Source organism: Marmota flaviventris, chromosome 12 (genome assembly GCF_047511675.1).
Source record: "Marmota flaviventris isolate mMarFla1 chromosome 12, mMarFla1.hap1, whole genome shotgun sequence".
NCBI classification, from domain to species: Eukaryota; Metazoa; Chordata; class Mammalia; order Rodentia; family Sciuridae; genus Marmota; species Marmota flaviventris.
In genome coordinates this window covers 1,595,492-1,619,528 of record NC_092509.1, presented here as the reverse complement: position 1 = coordinate 1,619,528, position 24,037 = coordinate 1,595,492, and the positions used below count along the sequence as shown (strand labels likewise).

At 40.7% G+C, this 24,037-nt stretch overlaps 1 pseudogene; it reads right to left on the bottom strand.

Moving 5' to 3' along the window:
- The window catches only part of LOC139707874 (growth factor receptor-bound protein 14-like), a 57,118-nt pseudogene that overhangs the window by 15,493 nt on the left and 17,588 nt on the right, over positions 1-24,037 (bottom strand).

Here is a 24,037-nt window from a genome sequence, read left to right as displayed (position 1 = left end):
TTTTGTGTGTGTGTGAGAGTTGACAGGTTTACCTATTGATTTCCTTGTGTTATAACATAGAAGACCACAATCCTGACTTCAATTATTAAAGACAAGAAGTTGAGCCAACTTCACTTTGCTGATGAGAATATACAACCTCTTATCTTCCATAGTTCTGTCATGGGGCATTATGACAGGCTGGGTTTTCTCCAAAGAGGACTGCAACCATATTTCCCATCCCACATGTCCTTCTGCAATTGCATCTTGGCTTTAAACCATGAAAAGGCAGAGTTTGTTTCTCCATCCACCCTGAATCAGTGTAAGCCTATCACTGCTTGGACCAAAATAAAATTGTAGAAGTAATCCTTTGCCAGTTCTAGATATGTCCTAGCCTGATGGCTTTCAAACCAACTTGACTTCTGCAAGTCAGATGCCACACAGGAAATGTGATTATCTGGACACCCCCATGGGTGAGAAGCCCAGTGAAACTGGAAAAGCTCTGGAGGACGAAACGCCACACAGAAGGAGAAAGAGAGGACAGCAGTTGAGTGTCACAGCATGTGTGGTAAAAGGGACAACTTAGAAGGGGACCTTGAATTTTCTCTAACCACTGAGTCAAAGTGCTTCAGAGATGAAGCAAACTCTTCTTAAATCCCTGCTCCTCAAAATGGTTGCCAAAATGCAGGTGGGTCCTTTAAACCATTAAGGTTTGGAAGACTATGTTATACAGTTGTAATTAACTGAGATGGGGACACACATTGTCAGCGAAAGGAGAATGGAAGGGAGTCACTCTGTGTGCATGGCCATGCTCAGTGTCCTTAATAAGACACTGGAAGTGCATTAGTGTCTCATTAAAAGAAGAAAATAGAAATCCCTATGAATAAACAAATGGAAGAACTGAAAGTAAGAGAAATTATTAACTACAACAATGTACTTTATTTTTAAAGACTATTCATGGAAATGCCAATAGTACATACCTACATTTTTTAAAGTAATTTACTAAAGTTTTTTAAATTTAATGAGCGACAGATATTAATTAATTGACATGTAAAACAGGTAAGTAGGTTTTTTTATTTTGAGTGCTTTCCAAGTTATTAAACCAAACCAATTAAATTTTAAAAAGAGAGTCATGGAAGTCAAACTAGAAAAAGAAGAAACATTTTAAAAAGTGGAAACATTGCCTCAGTGGAGAGAAGAGGTCAGGGGCACATGCAGGACTATCTAATTCCAAAGTCTACAATTTTTCTTGTTTTTATAATTTAGCATTAAAGCAATATAATTATGTTAGAGGAGGGTTTGGGAAAGGAGATAGAAGAAAACCTCCACCAACCACTGAGTCACAATACAATGGTGAAGCCTACAGGGAGCTGAGAGTTGGGAGTCCTGAAGTTGTCATTTACCCTAACATTCAGATGGCGGGGGGGGGGGTGGTGGTGGCTGTGAAACCCAGCGGCATAGAAGCAGCCTTCAGAAAAACATCTGGGGATTAATCATATTTCTAAAATATTCTGAAGTATGAAAATAAAGCATGCCCATATTGAAAAGCCCACAGGAAACAAATCTATGGTAGATATGCCTGATTCATATATTAAAATCATATTGTATTGGAAATATTAAAAGTTATCTTTATGAAATACCAGAGAATACTGAGTGAGTTCAGGAATGCCTAGAGCTTAGCTTCAATCCTCATGAAGACATAGCTCAACATTAACCTGTGAAAAACAACTGCAGAGCTTCTGATACCAAATCTACTAATCTATCAAAATTAAAATAAACTGTTCATTTATTGTAATGACAATATCTTAGGAAAATGCCCCCCCAAAATAACTGCTAGTTTGGAAGAAATGAATCTAACAGACACAAAAGTAAGGAGATTTTTAATTAGATAACCAGCATTCATGATTCAGCTAAGAATATCTTACAATTCTATGCCAGTATTTCTGTCACAGCTATTAGAGATGTTGGTATATGAAACAAATATATCTGTATATCCCTCCATTAATTTAATTGCTAAGTATTTTATCACAAATAGAATTGAAGGTGTTTATTATGAATGCTAATACTATGTATCTATTGATAAAATGTCTTCAATTTACTGAGAATTTTGATTTTTTAAAAGAATAACATAACCTATACACACATCACAAAGCAAAACTCTAAAGTTTCCTTTCATAGTGCACATTTTTGAATGTTTAAAATCCTTTGACAACTGGCCAGAACTGGGAAGAAAAATATTTTTAGGGGGATGAATTGATTTAGGGCATTCTTTACCCAGCTTTATGTTTGGTTGGTTCTTTGTTTGTTTGTTTGGTTGGTTGGTTAACTTTTTGCCCCCCACCCAAAAAAAAAAAATTAAACATTCAAGTCAACATGTCAAAATATGAGCATGCCTAAAATTTTCCCATTGTTATGTGATTTCTTACGTATTTTAATGGAAATATAAATTTACCTGTAAAATTTGTGTTGGGGATATTTCACCAGTGGTTTCAGTTGCAAAAGACACCATATGCTCTGGAAAAAAATACTGACAAAAAATAAAGGATAAATTATCGCTAAACCTATGCTAGAAAAGTTTGAATTATGACCAGTATAGAAATCTAAAGCAGAAGATCCTTAAGCCAATGTATCTAAAATCCACATTAAGTGCTTCTGAAAATGCTGGTCCTTGGACTGTACCCTCAGGCATCTTCCGAGGTAGAGTTGGGCCCAGATGACAATGATGCAGAGAGATGCTCTGACCTGGAGTCATAGGACACTGCCCTCAAGTTGACAATGAGCTTGTTCCCACATCTCTTCCCCAAATCCTCCAACTACTCTACCAGGTACAAAAAGACTACTGACCCATTTTACAAAATCAAGGCTCACAGAAGTCAAGGGCAAAGGCTGTACCCAGGTTCACAGTCAAGAACATAGAGAAACCAGGACTCGGTGTGGAAACTAGAAGTCCAATTCTTTCCACCTACTGTTTTTCCAAACTTGTTTAATAATAAAATTCACCCATGGCAGTTGTTTAAAATAGAAATTCCCAGACCTTATTCCTGGAGTTTCTGATTCTGTAGGTCTGGCCAGGTCTTGGAGTCTGTGTTTTTAATAAGTACTGGGACTCCCTTAGGTAAATTTTATGATCATACAAGTTAGGAAAAATATATTCTACTATATTTCCTCTATGACAGGGTTTTTCAACAGCAGATCTACTAACATTTTGTCTAATAATCCTGTGTTGTGGGGCTGTCCTGAGCCTTAGAGGATGTTCAGCAGAATTCGAACTTTGCCCACTTTGGCACTGCTCCTGCTGATCCCCACCCCACTCCTAGTCCTACAACCAAAACTGTATCCAGATATTGTCAGATCACCCAGTTGAACCATTGGCTCCAACTATACAAAGTGAATGTCTCGTCTTATTTAAATTACAAAGAACAATAATGATAATAATAATAATAATAATAATAATAATAATAATAATAAAAAACAGAAATGAGCACCAAACCATATTTCTTTAAATACAACTTTTAAATTTTAGCTTTTAATAAAGATTTGCAACAAGAAAATGCTTTCCCTTCAAATCTATTTAATTTTTGTTAGAACTCTTATTTTCTTTGTCAAAGATCATCCCATTATGTTTCTATTAATAGGTTAAAATAAAAGAGAATGTAAGAGGTCTTTCAGGGTTTGAAAATATTTATTATGGTTTGTATCATATATTTTTCATAAAGGATCATTTCAATCCAATTATCCAAAACTTCGTGTAAAAATATGCTACTGCTGCAGAGACAAAAACAATTTAAACTAATGAGCCCAGAGGCTATTCTGACTTCTCTATATCCCTAGTCTTCATTAGAATGTGACATACATTTATTTTCTTTTAAAGAGAATTATAATGAAAGTAGTATTTGCTATATAATATGCTACCCTTTATCTCATTTCTATTTAGCTCAAAAATTATGTCACTAAAAACAAAATAATTTGAAGCATCAAGATTCATGTCAATCTTAAATTTCTGGCTAAGCTACACATTCCCAATGATTACCAATCTATTTTTGTTTTAGAGAGTTTCTTACTTAAGTTTCCAAAATATTGTGAAAAAAAACTTAAACTACATTTTGGAATAGATTTGAGGATCTATAATAATTTATCTCAAAGTCAAATGTACAGTTGCTTTGTCTAGTTTTCCTCTAAGGCAAGAAAAAAAAAAAAAAGCAATAATGCCTCCAAAGTAGGTTTACCTATATTTTTAAGTTAAATGACTAAATGCATCTCAATTGAGATTCTGCAAGTAAGGCTAAAGAAATGTTTTATATGTGTCTGAACTTCTTGTATCATGGTGACTAATCATTGTTAGAATAAGAAATGTGAGTATAATTTTAAAGGGCCAGAATCACTAAATGGAACTATATTTTATTGATAGTGACCATATTCTTCATGTAAAATTTAACTGACTCATTTAATTTTCATTGACTGTTAATGGAGATTTCACTTACCATTGGGTTTTTAGAGAATTCATATTTGGCATAATTTTTTTTCTAAAGTACAGCTTATTTTCTTCTTCCATTCCCCAATTAGACAGCACTTCAATCACCAGCTCATGGTCTTCTAATGTTCTTTCTGTGAAGAATGCTTCAGTGAATATGTTAACAGAAAAACAGACACACACACAAATAACTGTACAATCGTTTATAATAGATTTTGTATACATGTCTCATATGCATAGAAAATTTCAACTCAATTCCTAAATATCCAGATTGATAAAAATTTCTCATCAATTTTGAATTAGTAATTCAATTTTTATACCAAAGCAGTCATCTGAAAAGAAAAATTACATATCACAATGTACATTTTGCTAATTCTCAATTTCCTTTTATTGCTATGCAAATTATGATATAAATTTAATAACAAATCTGCATTAAGATACAAGAGCTATTCTTCCTCCAACTCATCATGGTGCCAAAATTAAAATATTTGTTTCAGGGTTGAACAATTCACCTCATTAAGGGATGAAGATTTTTTTAAAATTTTTATTGTTGGTTGTTCAAAACATTACATAGTTCTTGATATATCATATTTCACACTTTGATTCAAGTGGGTTATGAACTCCCATTATTACCCCGTATACAGATTGCAGACTCACATCAGTTACACATCCATTGATTTACATATTGCCATACTAGTGTCTGTTGTAGTCTACTGCCTTTCCTATCCTCTACTATCCCCCTTCCCCTCCCCTCCCCTTCCCTCCCCTCCCCTCTTCTCTCTCTACCCCCTCTACTGTCATTCATTTCTCCCCCTTGTATTATTTTTCCCTTTCCCCTCACTTCCTCTTGTATGTTATTTTGTATAACCCTGAGGGTCTCCTTCCATTTCCATGCATTTTCCCTTCTCTCTCCCTTTCCCTCCCACCTCTCATCCCTGTTTAATGTTAATCTTCTTCTCATGCTCTTCCTCCCTACTCTGTTCTTAGTTACTCTCCTTATATCAAAGAAGACATTTGGCATTTGATTTTTAGGGATTGGCTAGCTTCACTTAGCATAATCTGGTCTAATGCCACCCATTTCCCTGCAAATTCTATGATTTTGTCATTTTTTAATGCAGAGTAATACTCCATTGTGTATAAATGCCACATTTTTTTATCCATTCATCTATTGAAGGGCATCTAGGTTGGTTCCACAGTTTTGCTATTGTGAATTGTGCTGCTATGAACATCGATGTAGCAGTGTCCCTGTAGCATGCTCTTTTTAGGTCTTTAGGGAATAGACCGAGAAGGGGAATAGCTGGGTCAAATGGTGGTTCCATTCCCAGCTTTCCAAGAAATCTCCATACTGCTTTCCATATTGGCTGCACCAATTTGCAGTCCCAACAGCAATGTACAAGTGTACCCTTTTCGTTTTTTTTTAATATATGTGAACATGTAAATGTCTTTATTCATTATTATTTATGCATGTAAAAATATATGTTTATGAAGTACACATATATGGATGTCTTTACACTTGTATATATTTCTTAATTTGGTCCACCAAAATATCTAAACAAGATATCACAGCAGCAATAAAAAAAAAAAAAAATCTCGACTGAAGTGTACCCTTTTCCCCACATCCTCGCCAGCACTTGTTGTTGTTTGACTTCATAAAGGCTGCCAATCTTACTGGAGTGAGATGGTATCTTAGGGTGGTTTTGATTTGCATTTCTCTGACTGCTAGAGATGGTGAGCATTTTTTCATGTACTTGTTGATTGATTGTATGTCCTCCTCTGAGAAGTGTCTGTTCAGGTCCTTGGCCCATTTGTTGATTGGGTTATTTGTTTTCTTATTGTTTAATTTTTTGAGTTCTTTGTATACTCTGGATATTAGGGCTCTATCTGAAGTGTGAGGAGTAAAGATTTGTTCCCAGGATGTGGGCTCCCTATTTACCTCTCTTATTGTATCTTTTGCTGAGAAAAAACTTTTTAGTTTGAGTAAGTCCCATTTGTTGATTCTAGTTATTAACTCTTGTGCTATGGGTGTCCTATAGAGGAATTTGGAACCCGACCCCACAATATGTAGATCGTAGCCAACTTTTTCTTTTATCAGACGGCGTGTCTCTGATTTGATATCAAGCTCCTTGATCCATTTTGATTTAACTTTTGTGCATGGCGAGAGAAAGGGATTCAGTTTCATTTTGTTGCATATGGATTTCTAGTTTTCCCAGCACCATTTGTTGAAGATGCTATCCTTCCTCCATTTCATGCTTTTAGCCTCTTTATCAAATATAAGATAGTTGTAGTTTTGTGGATTGGTTTCTGTGTCCTCTATTCTGTACCATTGGTCCACCTGCCTGTTTTGGTACCAGTAACATGCTGTTTTTGTTACTATTGCTCTGTAGTATAGTTTGAGGTGTGGTATCGCTATACCGCCTGATTCACACTTCCTGCTTAGAGTTGTTTTTGCTATTCTGGGTCTTTTATTTTTCCATATGAATTTCATGATTGCTTTCTCTATTTCTACAAGAAATGCCGTTGGGATTTTGATTGGCATTGCATTAAACCTATAGAGAACTTTTGGTAATATCGCCATTTTGATGATGTTAGTTCTGCCTATCCATGAGCAGGGTATATTTTTCCATCTTCTAAGATCTTCTTCTATTTCTCTCTTTAGGGTTCTGTAGTTTTCATTGTATAAGTCTTTCACCTCTTTTGTTAGGTTGATTCCCAAGTATTTTATTTTTGGGGGGGATATTGTGAATGGAGTGGCTGTCCTCATTTCCATTTCAGAGGATTTGTCACTGATATACAGGAATGCCTTTGATTTATGCGTGTTGATTTTATATCCTGCCACTTTGCTGAATTCATTTATTAGCTCTAATAGTTTCTTTGTAGACCCTTTTGGGTCTGCTAGGTATATAATCATGTTATCTGCAATAGTGATAATTTAAGTTCTTCTTTTCCTATTTTTATGCCTTTGATTTCTTTCATTTGTCTAATTGCTCTGGCCAGTGTTTCGAGAACTACGTTGAACAGAAGTGGTGAGAGAGGGCATCCCTGTCTTGTTCCAGATTTTAGAGGGAATGCCTTCAATTTTTCTCCATTCAGAATGATGCTGGCCTGAGGCTTAGCATAGATTGCTTTTACAATATTGAGGTATGTTCCTGTTATCCCTAGTTTTTCTAGAGTTTTGAACATAAATGGATGCTGTACTTTGTCGAATGCTTTTTCTTCATCTATCGAGATGATCATATGGTTCTTATTTTTAAGTCTATTGATGTGGTAAATAACATTTATTGATTTCCATATATTGAACAAGCCTTGCATCCCAGGGATGAATCCTACTTGATCATGGTGCACAATTTTTTTGATATGTTTTTGTATATTATTTGCCAGAATTTTATTGAAGATTTTTGCATCTAGGTTCATTAGAGAAATTGGTCTGTAGTTTTCTTTCTTTGAAGTGTCTTTGTCTGGTTTAGGAATCAGGGTGATGTTGGCCTCGTAGAATGAATTTGGAAGTTCTCCCTCTTTTTCTATTTCCTGAAATAGCTTGAAAAGTATTGGTATTAGTTCCTCTTTAAAGGTTTTGTAAAACTCTGCTGTATACCCATCCGGTCCTGGGCTTTTCTTAGTTCGTAGTCTTTTGATGGTTTCTTCTATTACCTCCATTGATATTGGTCTGTTTAGGTTGTCTATATCCTCCTGACTCAATCTGGGCAGATCATATGACTTAAGAAATTTATCGATGCCTTCACTATCTTCTATTTTATTGGAGTATAAGGATTCAAAATAATTTCTGATTATCTTCTGTATTTCTGAAGTGTCCGTTGTGATATTGCCTTTTTCATCCCATATGCTAGTAATTTGAGTTCTCTCTCTTCTTCTCTTCGTTAACATGGCTAAGGGTCTGTTGATCTTATTTATTTTTTCAAAGAACCAACTTTTAGTTTTATCAACTTTCTCAATTGTTTCTTTTGTTTCGATTTCATTAATTTCAACTCTGATTTTAATTATTTCTTGCTGAGACGGAACTGGGACCAATCACAGAGCAGGCCCAGCGGCCTGCTGAGGGGCAGAGCCGCCCCCCACCCCCCTCGCCTGCCAGGTAGGGGAAGGGTGACCACCGACAGAAAAGGCCCAGTGGTCCAGGGCGGGACAGAGCTTCCAATCACTCCTGCAAGGTAGGCGGGCCTGCGACCCACCGGCAGAAGAGGAGCAGTCGCCTGCTGAGAGGCTGAGCCGCCCCCTCCCCCTTCGCCGGCATAGTAGAGGGAACTGGGACCAAAGACAGAGCAGGCCCAGCGGCCTGCTGAGGGGCAGAGCCGCCCCCCACCCCCCTCGCCTGCCAGGTAGGGGAAAGGTGACCACCGACAGAAAAGGCCCAGTGGCCCAGGGCGGGACAGAGCTTCCAATCACTCCTGCAAGGTAGGCGGGCCTGCGACCCACTGGCAGAAGAGGAGCAGCCGCCTGCTGAGAGGCTGAGCCGCCCCCTCCCCCTGCGCTGACATAGTAGACGGAACTGGGACCAATCACAGAGCAGGCCCAGCGGCCTGCTGAGGGGCAGAGCCGCCCCCCACCCCCCTCGCCTGCCAGGTAGGGGAAGGGTGACCACCGACAGAAAAGGCCCAGTGGCCCGCGGCGGGACAGAGCTTCCAATCACTCCTGCAAGGTAGGCGGGCCTGCGACCCACTGGCAGAAGAGGAGCAGCCGCCTGCTGAGAGGCTGAGCCGCCCCCTCCCCCTGCGCCGGCATAGTAGAGGGAACTGGGACCAAACACAGAGCAGACCCAGCGGCCTGCTGAGGGGCAGAGCCGCCCCCCACCCCCCTCGCCTGCCAGGTAGGGGAAGGGTGACCACAGACAGAAAAGGCCCAGTGGCCCGCGGCGGGACAGAGCTTCCAATCACTCCTGCAAGGTAGGCGGGCCTGCGACCTACCGGCAGAAGAGGAGCAGCCGCCTGCTGAGAGGCTGAGCCGCCCCCTCCCCCTGCGCCGGCATAGTAGAGGGAACTGGGACCAAACACAGAGCAGGCCCAGCGGCCTGCTGAGGGGCAGAGCCGCTCCCCACCCCCCTCGCCTGCCAGGTAGGGGAAGGGTGACCACAGACAGAAAAGGCCCAGTGGCCCGCGGCGGGACAGAGCTTCCAATCACTCCTGCAAGGTAGGCGGGCCTGCGACCCACCGGCAGAAGAGGAGCAGCGGCCTGCTGAGAGGCAGAGCCGCCCCCTCCCCCCCGCGCCTGCAAGGTAATCGGAACTGAGACCACCATCAGAACAGGTCAGACCTGCAACCGAGAGACAGAAGAGGCCCAGTGGCCTGAGGAAGGGTAGAGCCGCCCCCCCCCCCACGCCTGCAAAGTAGGCGGACCTGCGACCCACTGGCAGTACAGCCCCAGAGGCCTGCAGTGGGGCAGTGCCGCTGCCTGCGCCTGCAAAGTAGGCAGAACGGCGACCACCGACAGAACAAGCCTAGCGGCCCGCAGAGGGACAGAGCCGCCGCCCGCGCCTGCAAGGACGGCGGACCTGCTACCGACTGGCAGAGCAGGCCCAGCGGCCTGCCGGCGTGGTAGGCACATTGCCCCAATTGGCGGAGGGGCAGAGCCGCCGCCCGTGCCTGCGAGGGAGACTTTGCAACTATACAAGACCAATATAAATATATAGGGGGAAAATTCAATAGCACAACAGTTTCACCAAGAAGAAAGGAACGCGAACAGTATGAAGAGACAAGGAAAGAAAGGACCACAAGCATTGCAGGTCAACTCAACTTTAGAAGAGGTAATAGCTGCAGCTGAGGGAATGTCAGATAAAGAATTCAGGATATACATGCTTCAGATGATCTGGAGTCTCAAGGAAGACATCAGACAGCAAAATCAGACAATGAAAGATCACTTCAACAATGAATTACATAAACAAATCCAAGAAGCAAAAGATCAACTATACAGGGAAATAGAGGTTATAAAAAACAAACAAACAGAAATCCTAGAAATGCAGGAAGCAATAAGCCAACTTAAAAACTCAATTGAGAATACTACCAGCAGAGTAGAACACTTAGAAGACAGAACATCAGACAATGAAGATAAAGTATTTCAACTTGAAAAGAACATAGACAGCTCAGCAAGACTGTTAAGAAACCATGAGCAGAACATCCAAGAAATATGGGATAACATCAAGAGACCAAATTTAAGAGTCATTGGGATACAGGAAGGAACAGAGTTTCAAACCAAAGGAATGAGCAATCTATTCAATGAAATAATTCGAGAAAACTTCCCAGACTTGAAGAATGAGACAGAACCCCAAATCCTAGAAGCCTACAGGACGCCGAATGTGCAAAATCATAAGAGACCCACACCTAGACACATTATAATGAAGATGCCCAACATACAGAACAAGGAGAGAATTTTAAAAGCTACAAGAGAAAGGAAGCAGATCACATTTAGGGGTAAGCCAATCAGGATAACAGCTGATCTTTCAACACAGACTCTGAAAGCTAGAAGATCCTGGAATAACATATTTCAAACACTGAAAGAAAATGGGTTCCAACCAAGAATTGTGTATCCAGCAAAATTAAGCTTCAGGATGGAAGATGAAATTAAAACCTTCCACGATAAACAAAAGTTAAAAGAATTTGCAGCTAGAAAACCATTTCTTCAAAACATCCTTGGCAAAACATTACAGGAAGAGGAAATGGAAAATAACAATGAAAACCAACAGTGGGAGGTAGGACACTAAAGGGGGGAAAATAATCAAAGTGGAAAACAAACCATGTTTAGTAACATAAATAAACAAATATGGCTGGAAGAACAACCCATATCTCAATAATAACCCTAAATGTTAATGGCTTAAACTCACCAATCAAGAGACACAGGCTAGTAGAATGGATCACAAAACAAGACCCAACAATATGCTGCCTACAGGAGACGCATTTGATAGGAAAAGACATACATAGGCTGAAGGTGAAAGGTTGGGAAAAATCATATCACTCATATGGACTTCGGAAACAAGCAGGAGTATCCATACTCATATCAAATAAAATACATTTTAAGCCAAAGTTAATCAAAAGGGATAAAGAGGGACACTACATACTGCTCAAGGGAACCATACACCAACAAGACATAACAATCATAAATATATATGCCCCAAACAATGGTGCAGCTATGTTCATCAAACAAACTCTTCTCAAGTTCAAGAGTCTAATAGACCACCATACAATAATCATGGGAGACTTCAACACACCTCTCTCACCACTGGACAGATCTTCCAAACAAAAGTTGAATAAGGAAACTATAGAACTCAATAACACAATTAATAACCTAGACTTAATTGACATATATAGAATATACCACCCAACATCAAACAGTTACACTTTTTTCTCAGCAGCACATGGATCCTTCTCAAAAATAGATCATATATTATGTCACAGGGAAACTCTTAGACAATACAAAGGAGTAGAGATAATACCATGCATCCTATCTGATCATAATGGAATGGAACTGAAAATCAACGATAAAAGAAGGAAGGAAAAAGAATTTATCACTTGGAGAATGAACAATGGGTTACTGAATGATCAATGGGTTATAGAAGACATCAAGGAGGAAATTAAAAAATTCTTAGAGATTAATGAAAACACAGACACAACATATCGGAATCTATGGGACACATTGAAAGCAGTTCTAAGAGGAAAATTCATTGCTTGGAGTTCATTCCTTAAAAAAAGAAAAAACCAACAAATAAATGATCTCATACTTCATCTCAAAATCCTAGAAAAAGAAGAGCAAAACAACAGCAAAAGAAGTAGAAGGCAAGAAATAATTAAAATCAGAGCTGAAATCAATGAAATCGAAACAAAAGAAACAATTGAAAAAATTGACAAAACTAAAAGTTGGTTCTTTGAAAAAATAAACAAAATCGACAGACCCTTAGCCATGCTAGCGAAGAGAAGAAGAGAGAGAACTCAAATCACTAACATACGGGATGAAAGAGGCAATATCACAACAGACACTTCAGAAATACAGAAGATAATCAAAAATTATTTTGAATCCTTATACTCCAATAAATTAGAAGATAGTGAAGGCATAGATAAATTTCTTAAGTCATATGATCTGCCCAGATTGAGTCAGGAGGATATAGACAACCTAAACAGACCAATATCAATTGAGGAAATAGAAGAAACCATCAAAAGACTACCAACTAAGAAAAGCCCAGGACCGGATGGGTATACAGCAGAGTTTTACAAAACCTTTAAAGAGGAACTAATACCAATACTTTTCAAGCTACTTCGGGAAATAGAAAAAGAGGGAGAACTTCCAAATTCATTCTACGAGGCCAACATCACCCTGATACCTAAACCAGACAAAGACACTTCAAAGAAAGAAAACTACAGACCAATATCTCTAATGAACTTGGATGCAAAAATCCTCAATAAAATTCTGGCCACTCGGATACAAAGGCACATCAAAAAAATTGTGCACCATGATCAAGTAGGATTCATCAATGGGATGCAAGGCTGGTTCAATATAAGGAAATCAATAAATGTTATTCACCACATCAATAGACTTAAAAATAAGAACCATATGATCATCTCGATAGATGCGGAAAAAGCATTCGACAAAGTACAGCATCCCTTTATGTTCAAAACTCTAGAAAAACTAGGGATAACAGGAACATACCTCAATATTGTAAAAGCAATCTATGCTAAGCCTCAGGCTAGCATCATTCTGAATGGAGAAAAATTGAAGGCATTCCCTCTAAAATCTGGAACAAGACAGGGATGCCCTCTCTCACCACTTCTGTTCAACATAGTTCTCGAAACACTGGCCAGAGCAATTAGACAGACGAAAGAAATTAAAGGCATCAAAATAGGAAAAGAAGAACTTAAATTATCACTATTTGCAGATGACATGATTCTATACCTAGCAGACCCAAAAGGGTCTACAAAGAAACTATTAGAGCTAATAAATGAATTCAGCAAAGTGGCAGGATATAAAATCAACACGCATAAATCAAAGGCATTCCTGTATATCAGCGACAAATCCTCTGAAATGGAAATGAGGACAACCACTCCATTCACAATATCTTCAAAAAAAATAAAATACTTAGGAATCAACCTAACAAAAGAGGTGAAAGACTTATACAATGAAAACTACAGAACCCTAAAGAGAGAAATAGAAGAAGATCTTAGAAGATGGAAAAATATACCCTGTTCATGGATAGGCAGAACTAACATCATCAAAATGGCGATATTACCAAAAGTTCTCTATAGGTTTAATGCAATGCCAATCAAAATCCCAACGGCATTTCTTGTAGAAATAGAGAAAGCAATCATGAAATTCATATGGAAAAATAAAAGACCCAGAATAGCAAAAACAATGCTAAGCAGGAAGTGTGAATCAGGCGGTATAGCGATACCAGACTTCAAACTATACTACAGAGCAATAGTAACAAAAACAGCATGGTACTGGTACCAAAACAGGCGGGTGGACCAATGGTACAGAATAGAGGACACAGAAACCAATCCACAAAACTACAACTATCTTATATTTGATAAAGGGTCTAAAAGCATGCAATGGAGGAAGGATAGCATCTTCAACAAATGGTGCTGGGAAAACTGGAAATCCATATGCAACAAAATGAAACTGAATCCCTTTCTCTCGCCATGCACAAAAGTTAATTCAAAATGGATCAAGGAGCTTGATATCAAATCAGAGACGCGCCGTCTGATAGAAGAAAAAGTTGGCTACGATCTACATACTGTGGGGTCCGGCTCCAAATTCCTCAATAGGACACCCATAGCACAAAAGTTAATAACTAGAATCAACAAATGGGACTTACTCAAACTAAAAAGTTTTTTCTCAGCAAAAGATACAATAAGAGAGGTAAATAGAGAGCCTACAACCTGGGAACAAATCTTTACTCCTCACACTTCAGATAGAGCCCTAATATCCAGAGTATACAAAGAGCTCAAAAAATTAGACAATAAGAGAACAAACAACCCAATCAACAAATGGGCCAAGGACCTGAACAGACACTTCTCAGAGGAGGACATACAGTCAATCAACAAGTACATGAAAAAATGCTCACCATCTCTAGCAGTCAGAGAAATGCAAATCAAAACCACCCTAAGATACCATCTCACTCCAGTTAGATTGGCAGCCATTATGAAGTCAAACAACAACAAGTGCTGGCGAGGATGTGGGGAAAAGGGTACACTTGTACATTGCTGGTGGGACTGCAAATTGGTGCAGCCAATTTGGAAAGCAGTATGGAGATTTCTTGGAAAGCTGGGAATGGAGCCACCATTTGACCCAGCTATTCCCCTTCTCGGTCTATTCCCTAAAGACCTAAAAAGAGCATGCTACAGGGACACTGCTACATCGATGTTCATAGCAGCACAATTCACAATAGCTAGACTGTGGAACCAACCTAGATGCCCTTCAATGGATGAATGGATAAAAAAAATGTGGCATTTATACACAATGGAGTATTACTCTGCATTAAAAAATGACAAAATCATAGAATTTACAGGGAAATGGATGGCATTAGAGCAGATTATGCTAAGTGAAGCTAGCCAATTCCTAAAAAACAAATGTCAAATGTCTTCTTTGATATAAGGAGAGTAGCTAAGAACAGAGTAGGGTCGAAGAGCATGAGAAGAAGATTAACATTAAACAGGGATGAGAGGTGGGAGGGAAAGGGAGAGAGAAGGGAAAATGCATGGAAATGGAAGGAGACCCTCAGAGGTATACAAAAGTACATACAAGAGGAAGTGAGGGGAAGGGGAAAAATAATACAAGGGGGACAAACGAATGTCAGTAAAGGGGGCAGAGAGAGAAGAGGGGAGGGGAGGGGAGGGGAGGGGAGGGGGGATAGTAGAGGATAGGAAAGACAGCAGAATACAACAGACACTAGTATGGCAATATGTAAATCAATGGATGTATAACTGATGTGATTCTGCAATCTGTATATGGGGTAAAAATGGGAGCTCATAACCCACTTGAATCAAATTGTGAAATATGATATATCAAGAACTATGTAATGTTTTGAACAGCCAACAATAAAAAAAAAATAACTTTGTAAGAAAAATAGATAAATATTAAAAATGTTTTTGATAATCTAAAAAAAAAAAAAAATTATTTCTTGCTTTCTACTTCTTTTGCTGTTGTTTTGTTCTTCTTTTTCTAGGATTTTGAGATGAAGTATGAGATCATTTATTTGTTGTTTTTTTCTTTTTTTAAGGAATGAACTCCAAGCAATGAATTTTCTTCTTAGAACTGCTTTCAATGTGTCCCATAGATTCCGATATGTTGTGTCTGTGTTTTCATTTATCTCTAAGAATTTTTTAATTTCCTCCTTGATGTCTTCTATAACCCATTGATCATTCAGTAACCTATTGTTCATTCTCCAAGTGATGCATGATTTTTCCTTCCTTCTTTTATCATTGATTTTCAGTTTCATTCCATTATGATCAGATAAGATGCATGGTATTATCTCTACTCCTTTATATTGTCTAAGAGTTGACCTGTGACATAATATATGATCTATTTTTGAGAAGGATCCATGTGCTGCTGAGAAAAACGTGAAACTGCTTGATGTTGGGTGGTATATTCTATATATGTCGATTAAGTCTAGGTTATTAATTGTGTTATTGAGTTCTATAGTTTCCTTATTCAACTTTTGTTTGGAAGATCTGTCCAGTGGTGAGAGAGGTGTGTTGAAGTCTCCCATGATTATTGTATGGTAGTCTATTAGACCCTTGAACTTGAGAAGAGTTTGTTTGCTGAACATAGCTGCACCATTGTTTGGGGCATATATATTTATGATTGTTATGTCTTGTTGGTCTATTGTTCCCTTGAGCAGTATGTAGTGTCCCTCTTTATCCCTTTTGATTAACTTTGGCTTGAAATCTATTTTATTTTATATGAGTATGGACATTTCTGCTTGTTTCCAAAGTCCATATGAGTGATATGATTTTCCCCAACCTTTCACCTTCAGTCCATGTGTGTCTTTTCCTATCAAATGCGTCTCCTGTAGGCAGCATATTGTTGGGTCATGTTTTGTGATCCATTCTACTAGCCTGTGTCTCTTAATTGGTGAGTTTAAGCCATTAACATTTAGGGTTATTATTGAGATATGGGTTGTTCTTCCAGCCATATTTGTTTATTTATGTTACTAAACATGGTTTGTTTTCCTCTTTGATTATTTCCCCCCCTTTACTGTCCTACCTCCCACTGTTGGTTTTCATTATTATTTTCCATTTCCTCTTCCTGTAATGTTTTGCCAAGGATTTTTTTGAGAGATGGTTTTCTAGCTGCAAATTCTTTTAACTTTTGTTTATCATGGAAGGTTTTAATTTCATCTTCCATCCTGAAGCTTAATTTTGCTGGATACACAATTCTTGGTTGGAACCCATTTTCTTTCAGTGTTTGAAATATGTTATTCCAGGATCTTCTAACTTTCAGAGTCTGGGCTGAGAGATCAGCTGTTATCCTGATTGGTTTACCCCTAAATGTAATCTGCTTCCTTTCTCTTGTAGCTTTTAAAATTCTCTCCTTATTCTGTATGTTGGGCATCTTCATTATAATGTGTCTAGGTGTGGATCTCTTATGATTTTGCACATTCGGCGTCCTGTAGGCTTCTAGGATTTGGGATTCTGTCTCATTCTTCAAGTCTGGGAAGTTTTCTCGTATTATTTCATTGAATAGATTGCTCATTCCTTTGGTTTGGACCTCTATACCTTCCTGTATCCCAATGACTCTGAAGTTTGGTCTCTTGATGTTATCCCATATTTCTTGGATGTTCTGCTCATGGTTTCTTAACAGTCTTGCTGAGCTGTCTATGTTCTTTTCAAGTTGAAATACTTTGTCTTCATTGTCTGATGTTCTATCTTCTCAGTGTTCTACTCTGCTGGTTGTATTCTCAATTGAGTTTTTAAGTTGGTTTATTGCTTCCTGCATTTCTAGGATTTCTGTTTGTTTGTTTTTTATAACCTCTATCTCCCTGTATAGTTGATCCTTTGCTTCCTGGATTTGTTTATTTAATTCATTGTCGAAGTGATCTTTCATTGTCTCATTTTGCTGTCTCATGTCTTCCTTGATACTCCAGATCATCTGAAGCATGTATATCCTGAATTCTTTATCTGACATTCCATCTGTTGCAGATATTACCTCTTCTAACGTTGAGTTGACCTGCATTGCTTTTGGTCCTTTCTTTCCTTGTCTCTTCATACTGTTCGTGTTTCTTTCTGCTTGGTGAAACTGTTGTGTTATTGAATTTTCCCCCTATATATTTATATTGCACTTGTATAGTTGCAAAGTCTCCCTCTCAGGCGCAGGTGGCGGCTCTGCCCCTCCTCCAATTGGGGCAATGTGCCTACCACGCCGGCAGGCCGCTGGGCCAGTTCTGCTGGTTGGTAGCAGGTCCGCCTACCTTGCAGGCGCGGGCGGCGGCTCTGCCCCTCTGTGGGCTGCTGGGCCTGTTCTGTCGGCGGTCGCAGTTCTGCCTACTTTGCAGGTGCGGGCAGTGGCTCTGCCCCTCTGAAGGCTGCTGGGCCTGTTCTGTCGGTGGTCACAATTCCGCCTACCTTGTAGGTGTGGGGGTGAGGGGGCGGCTCTGCCCCTCAGCAGGCTGCTGGGCCTGTTCTGCTGGTGGTCACAGTTCCGCCTATCTTTCAGGAGCGGGGGGAGGGGGCGGCTCTGCCCCTCAGCAGGCCTCTGGGCCTGTTCTGCCTGTGGGTCACAGGTCCACCTACCTTGCAGGTGTGGTTGGCAGCTCTGCCCCTCCGTGGGCCACTGGGCCTGTTCTGGCGGTGGTCACAGTTCCGCCTAACTTGCAGGCCCGGGGCCAATGTCATTTTTTCAAAAAAAATGTCCTTTCCTTTTGAAATTAGTGGAAATGGGGGTTAAGAAAATTTCCTATGGTGTATAATCTCCTGTTATCAAGTATTCCTAAAAGTGTGGAGTATTCCAGGTATGGTGGCACACACCTGTGATCCCAGCAGCTCAGAAGGCTGAGACAGGAGAATCATGAGTTCAAAGCCAGGCTCAGGAAAAATGAGGCTCTAAGCAACTCAGTGAGACCCTGTCTCTAAACAAAATATAAAATCAGCCTGAGGATTTGGTCGAGTGCCCCTGAGTTCATTCCCCAGTACCCCCTCACCAAAAATATTAAATAAATTAAAAATGAAAACTATAAAGAAGTTTAATCATGAGGACAGTATGAAACAGTAATATAGAGTGAAAACTGTTATAAACAATTCTGTAAAATCATCCATTAACATGCATGAAAATATACCAGGAAATGCACCCAAATTTCAGTAGTGACGATTCTGAATGATGAGCTTATTAGTGACTTCTTTTTCTTTATGTTTTTCTCCAGTAAAAAGTCCCATTCTTTCCTACAATGAATAGTTGCTTCTATTTAATAATCAGAAAATGCAGAATTTTTATGAAAATACAAATTCTGACAAAGCTTCCCATCTCCTACCTGTTTAATTACAAAAGCGAGTTCATAGGTTGTAAGTAAACAGTGAAAAAAAGAAAGGTTATTCCCATCAAAGAACCCCTGGGGCAGAGCTGGGGCAGGCAGTGGCCATGCCTGTGATCCCAGCTGCATGAGGCTGAGGCAGGAGGGTGGCAAGTTCAAGGCCAGCCTGGGAGACTCAGGGAGATCCTGTCTCAAAGTAAAATAAAAAGGGCTGGGGGTGTAGCTCTGAGGTAGACCACTTGCCAAGCACATACAAAGCCCAGGGGCCAACCCCCAAGACCCCAAAAAAGAGTTGAGAGGGTCTGTATAAGTCTATAACCAGCAATCAATGAACAATGAATGGAACCTTTCTGTACCTAGAGTTTACCATCAGTTTCATGAATTTCCTGTAAAATCACAACATAAAAGTACCCCCCGAAATCTAAATTGGCCACAAATGTTCAATTCAGAGAATTAAGCCTTCTCAGATGGTTGGAGCATGTGCCAAGCAGCTCGCCCACCCCCCATACACTGCAAGCACTCAGGTATCAGTACATTCTCCATAATGATAAAGAAAGCCCAAATCCTTTCTTAAAGGCAATGTTATCTCAAGTATAAATTCCTTGATGTACAAATACTGGTCTGCCTCACATAGAGTGGACGAGAATGGACCACTCAGCCAGTCACCAACAACCAAGTTGCTCTTTCCTGGTAGGTTTAGGTTCAGCACCAGTCCCTCAAAGTGAGGCTCTGGGATCAGCAGCATCAGGGTCACAAGGGAGCTCAGAGACAGGCAGGATCCATGCCCCAGCCTAGGCCTCCTGAATCCAGATCTTTTAACATGGCCTGGGAGCTATAGGACCTGATGGGCAAGGTCCCAGGCTGGTGCACTTGGGGGGCTGTCAGGTGGACGGACGGTGACGTGCCAATGCTGCACCTGGGCACCAGGCACACACTTCTTGGTCACTCCCTCAGGGATGCCAGATACAGCTCAATGCACCTCATTAATTCTTAGCCTGACCACTGCTTCTTTGGACAGGGAGAAGCATCCACTTTCTGTCATGCCTGGTCTCTCTCATACATGATCCAAACAAATCCTCGCCTAGTCCTGGCCTAGATGCCTCGGGCCATGCCTCAAACACCTCCTAGCTGGTCTTGACAGCCACCTGGCCACATCCAACTCTGGGGCTCCCTGCTCCCATGGGGACAAAGGTCAGCCCCATGTCACAGGCTGGGGTGCAGTGGACACAGGGAGAAGGTCAGGATGCAAGGTCCAGGGGCCTGTATTTTGTGTCATAGATTTAGGAATACACAGGTGTGGCCACACACACTCGGGGGGTGTGACTAAATAAACCACAGAAAGCATGCTCTCAGGGAGGAAGGCCCAGATCCTTCAGAACATGTGCCCAACAACCCATGGGCATCTGTCCCCACCCAACAAGCAGCAGTGCAGCCTGCTGGGGCCTGGCCGGGCTGAGAACATGAAGATGAATGCTGACAGGACAGGCCCCCCAGGGATGCTGCCTGGGAGGGAGAGGAGGAAGTAAACAATGACAAGGTGGTGCTGGCCCAGGGGACTGAGGGACACAGACTACAGAAACTGGTCCAGGCAGGGGAGGAGTTGGCATGGCACGGGTGCAGACTGAGCATCCTCAGCCAAGCCAAGAGTCGCCCTGTGGGAGCAGGGAGGAGGGGCTGTGTTGCAAGTGCAGAGAAGGCTGTGAATAGCCAGAGATTAGTGGACAGGTATCCCAGGTCAGCATGAGGCAGGAGGGCCAAGGGGCTAGAATGTGCTCAGAGCTGGAGGAGGAACATCACGGTGCTATCAGCATGTGTCAGGACCAGAATTTTCCCTCTAGAAAGCTAGTACTCAGTGGGGGGCAAAATGGGAGGAGAGAGCCTGGCCATTTTCTGCTATTTTCCAAATATTCTTTAAATACATGCCTCCCCTCACTTATTATTTTTTAACTGAGTTGCCAACTCATTTGTGATTGAAGATGTATCTGAAACTGACATCTGTCAATCAGAATGGACGTCCTGAGCTCCCAGGGCTGTTCTGCAGGTGTTCATTAGGATCTTCTCGCTTAAATTTTTAATGTGAAAAATGTAAATCACAACCTTTTCCAAATGCGAAGGTGCTGATATCATTAGTCATCAGGGAGATGCAAATTTAACCCATAATGAGATACCACCACACACCCACCAGAGTGGCTAAAATTAAAGACTGACAATACCAAATGCTGACAACAGTGTGGGATGGGATGCGTGTTCCCAGGGGTTGGGGATATAAAATGGGACAACACACTGGAAAACTGACAGTTTCTATTAAAGTTCAGCATGTGCCTCACTTATGACCCAGCAGCTCCACTCAGGAGAAGAGACTATCTCCACATAAAGACATGTACAAAAATGTTTAGGGTGGCTTTATTCAGAAAAGCCAAAAACAGCAAAAAGCTCAAATATTCATCATCAAGAGACTGAATGAGTAAACTCGGCTGTACCCAAACTCAGGAAAACTGCTCAGCAACAAAGAAAACGTCCTGGTTGATACACAAGAACACTGACAGACCTCAAACACTACACTGAACACCACAGCCAAATACACACACACACACACACACACACACACACACACACACACTTACACACACACACTTGTTTTTTTATTCATCTAATGAAATCCAAGAATAAGCAAGATTAAAAATTAATACACAGTGATGGGAAGAAGGTGGGGATTAATGGAAAGTGGCATAGAAAACTTCTGTGTGACAGAATCATCCTGTCTCAATATGGGTGATATTTACATGTGCATATATAAATTTGTCAATGCATTAAGTTTTACTTTTATGAAGTATGTATTTCCCAATATGCAAATATGTCAATAAAGTAATGATAGCATGAAAAAGCAACACAGGCAAGGAGAAGACACAAGTGGCCAAAGGCACCTGAAAAGATGTTCGACAACATTAGTCATCAGGGAAGTGCCAACCAAACCAAATGAGATGCCACTCACACTTCCTAAGATGGCTGTAACTTGACACAGAGACAAACCAACAAGTGTTGTCCAGGATCTGGAGAAATCTGAAACTTTCTGCATTGCTGGTCATAATCTCAGATGTGCAGCCACTGTGGTCCTCAAACAGCTGGACACCAGAGTTAACATAGGATCCTTTTCCATTTCACTCCTATGTTAAAAGGAGGGTACAAACGGACATTTATACACCCATGTTCCCAGCAGAATTGCTCACAATAGCTAAAACATGAAGGCACCCAAGTGCCCGTCAATACATGAATGGATAAGCAAACTGGTATATCCATATAATAGAATATTATCCAGTCTTAAAAAGGAATGAAATTTACACTATGACATAAAGGAAGCTTGAAAACATGTTAAGTGATATAAGCCAGACACAAAAGGACAAATACACAATTCTGTTTATGTGAAATAAGTCGAATAGGGAAGAATGTAGATTAGAGGTTACAGGGGCTGGAGGAAAAGTTATTGCTTAATTGGTTACAGGGTTCTGTTTGGGGTGATGGAAAAAAAATGAAAATAGTGGTGATATTGCACAACATTGCAAACAGAATCAATGCCAGTAAATAACACACTTACTATAATGATTAAAATGACCAATTTTATATTATCTATATTTTAGCGCAATTTTAAAAATTCAACATGAATTATGCAAAAAAATACATTGAGTTGTAGACTTTAAATGGGCAAACTGTATGCTATGTAAATCATATCTCAATGAAGCTATTTAAAATGAGAAGTTTAAAGAAGCAACTCAGTGGTACACACAAGATAGGTACATCTCAAACCCAGTGTGTTGAGCGACAGAAACAAGGCACCACAGCCTGTCACATGCAAGTCCTCTGAATTTCAACCCAGCTTCACTGTGTGAATGGCGGTTGGCTTTCATGGGTACAGACTAACTAAAAGGAGCAGGAGGAAACTAACTGGGGACAACAGAGCTTGTATTTTAGGAGGGAGGACGATCACCAGGCACAAGTACAGCAATGTGCCACATAAGACATTTCAGTCAGTGACATCCCACGTACAGCCGTGGTCCTGTAAGATCCCAATATATCACTTGGGAGGCTGAGGCAGGAGGATCACAGGTGCAGATCAGCCTGGACAACGCAGCTCATGGTAAAGCACCTGCTTCTCATGGCCAAGGCTCAGGGTTCAATCCTTGGTACAATGTTTACATGAAGCTGAAAGACTTCTGTCACCAACGGCTTCAAGGCCATCATAAATTCATGTCTAGAGTGAGCTGACGTAAATTAATTTACTGCACAAAGTCATACAAAGTGTAGCGCATACTGTCATGTGTAGTACATGACATTTGAGGACAATAAGTGACCATATTAAAGGGTGATATGTTTACTGTTAACTGAAGTTTTTATCATTATTTCAGAGTGGACTCCTACTTACACTGTGCTTCCATTAGACTCGTGTCTCCAGTTTATTACTTTTCTGAGGGGGGGGCGGGGCATACCCAGGATTGAACCAGAGCAAGCACTTGACCATGAGCTACCTCCCCAGCCCTTTTTGTTTTACCTTGAGACAGGATCTGGCTAAGTTGCCAAGGCTGGCCTCAAACTCCCAATCCTCTGCTGGCCTCAGCCTCCGGAGGAGCTAGGATTATAAGTGTGCGCCTCTACACAGGGCACTGTGTTGCTTGACAGTACAAGAGGCCACCCAGTGATGGGCCTGCACCACCTGGGCGGTGCGTCATCACACTGCGTGATGTCCCCACAATAAAGTCACCTGACAACTCGTTTCTCCAAACACTTTCCTGTTGCTAAGTGATACCTGGCCATATCTGTTGAAAACCACCTGCTGGCCATTCAGAAGGTGTGCATGTCACCAGTATAAATTACACCTCCATCAAGTGCCACAAACGTAAAGCAGGGCTTGAAGATGACAAGGCACTGCCAGCACTGGGACAGGTGGGGACAGAATTAGGAGGCACACCAGAAGTCACCTGCATAAAATGACACGGTGAGTGAAGTGGCATCTCCCGGTGCCCCAGGACAGGCTCAGAAGTGACTGAGGTGGGGGATTAGACACCTGATGGGCATGGGGAAAGTAGGGGCCTGGCTTCTGACCTGGGCCCCATGAAAAATAAAAGAGCCAGAAAACCCAG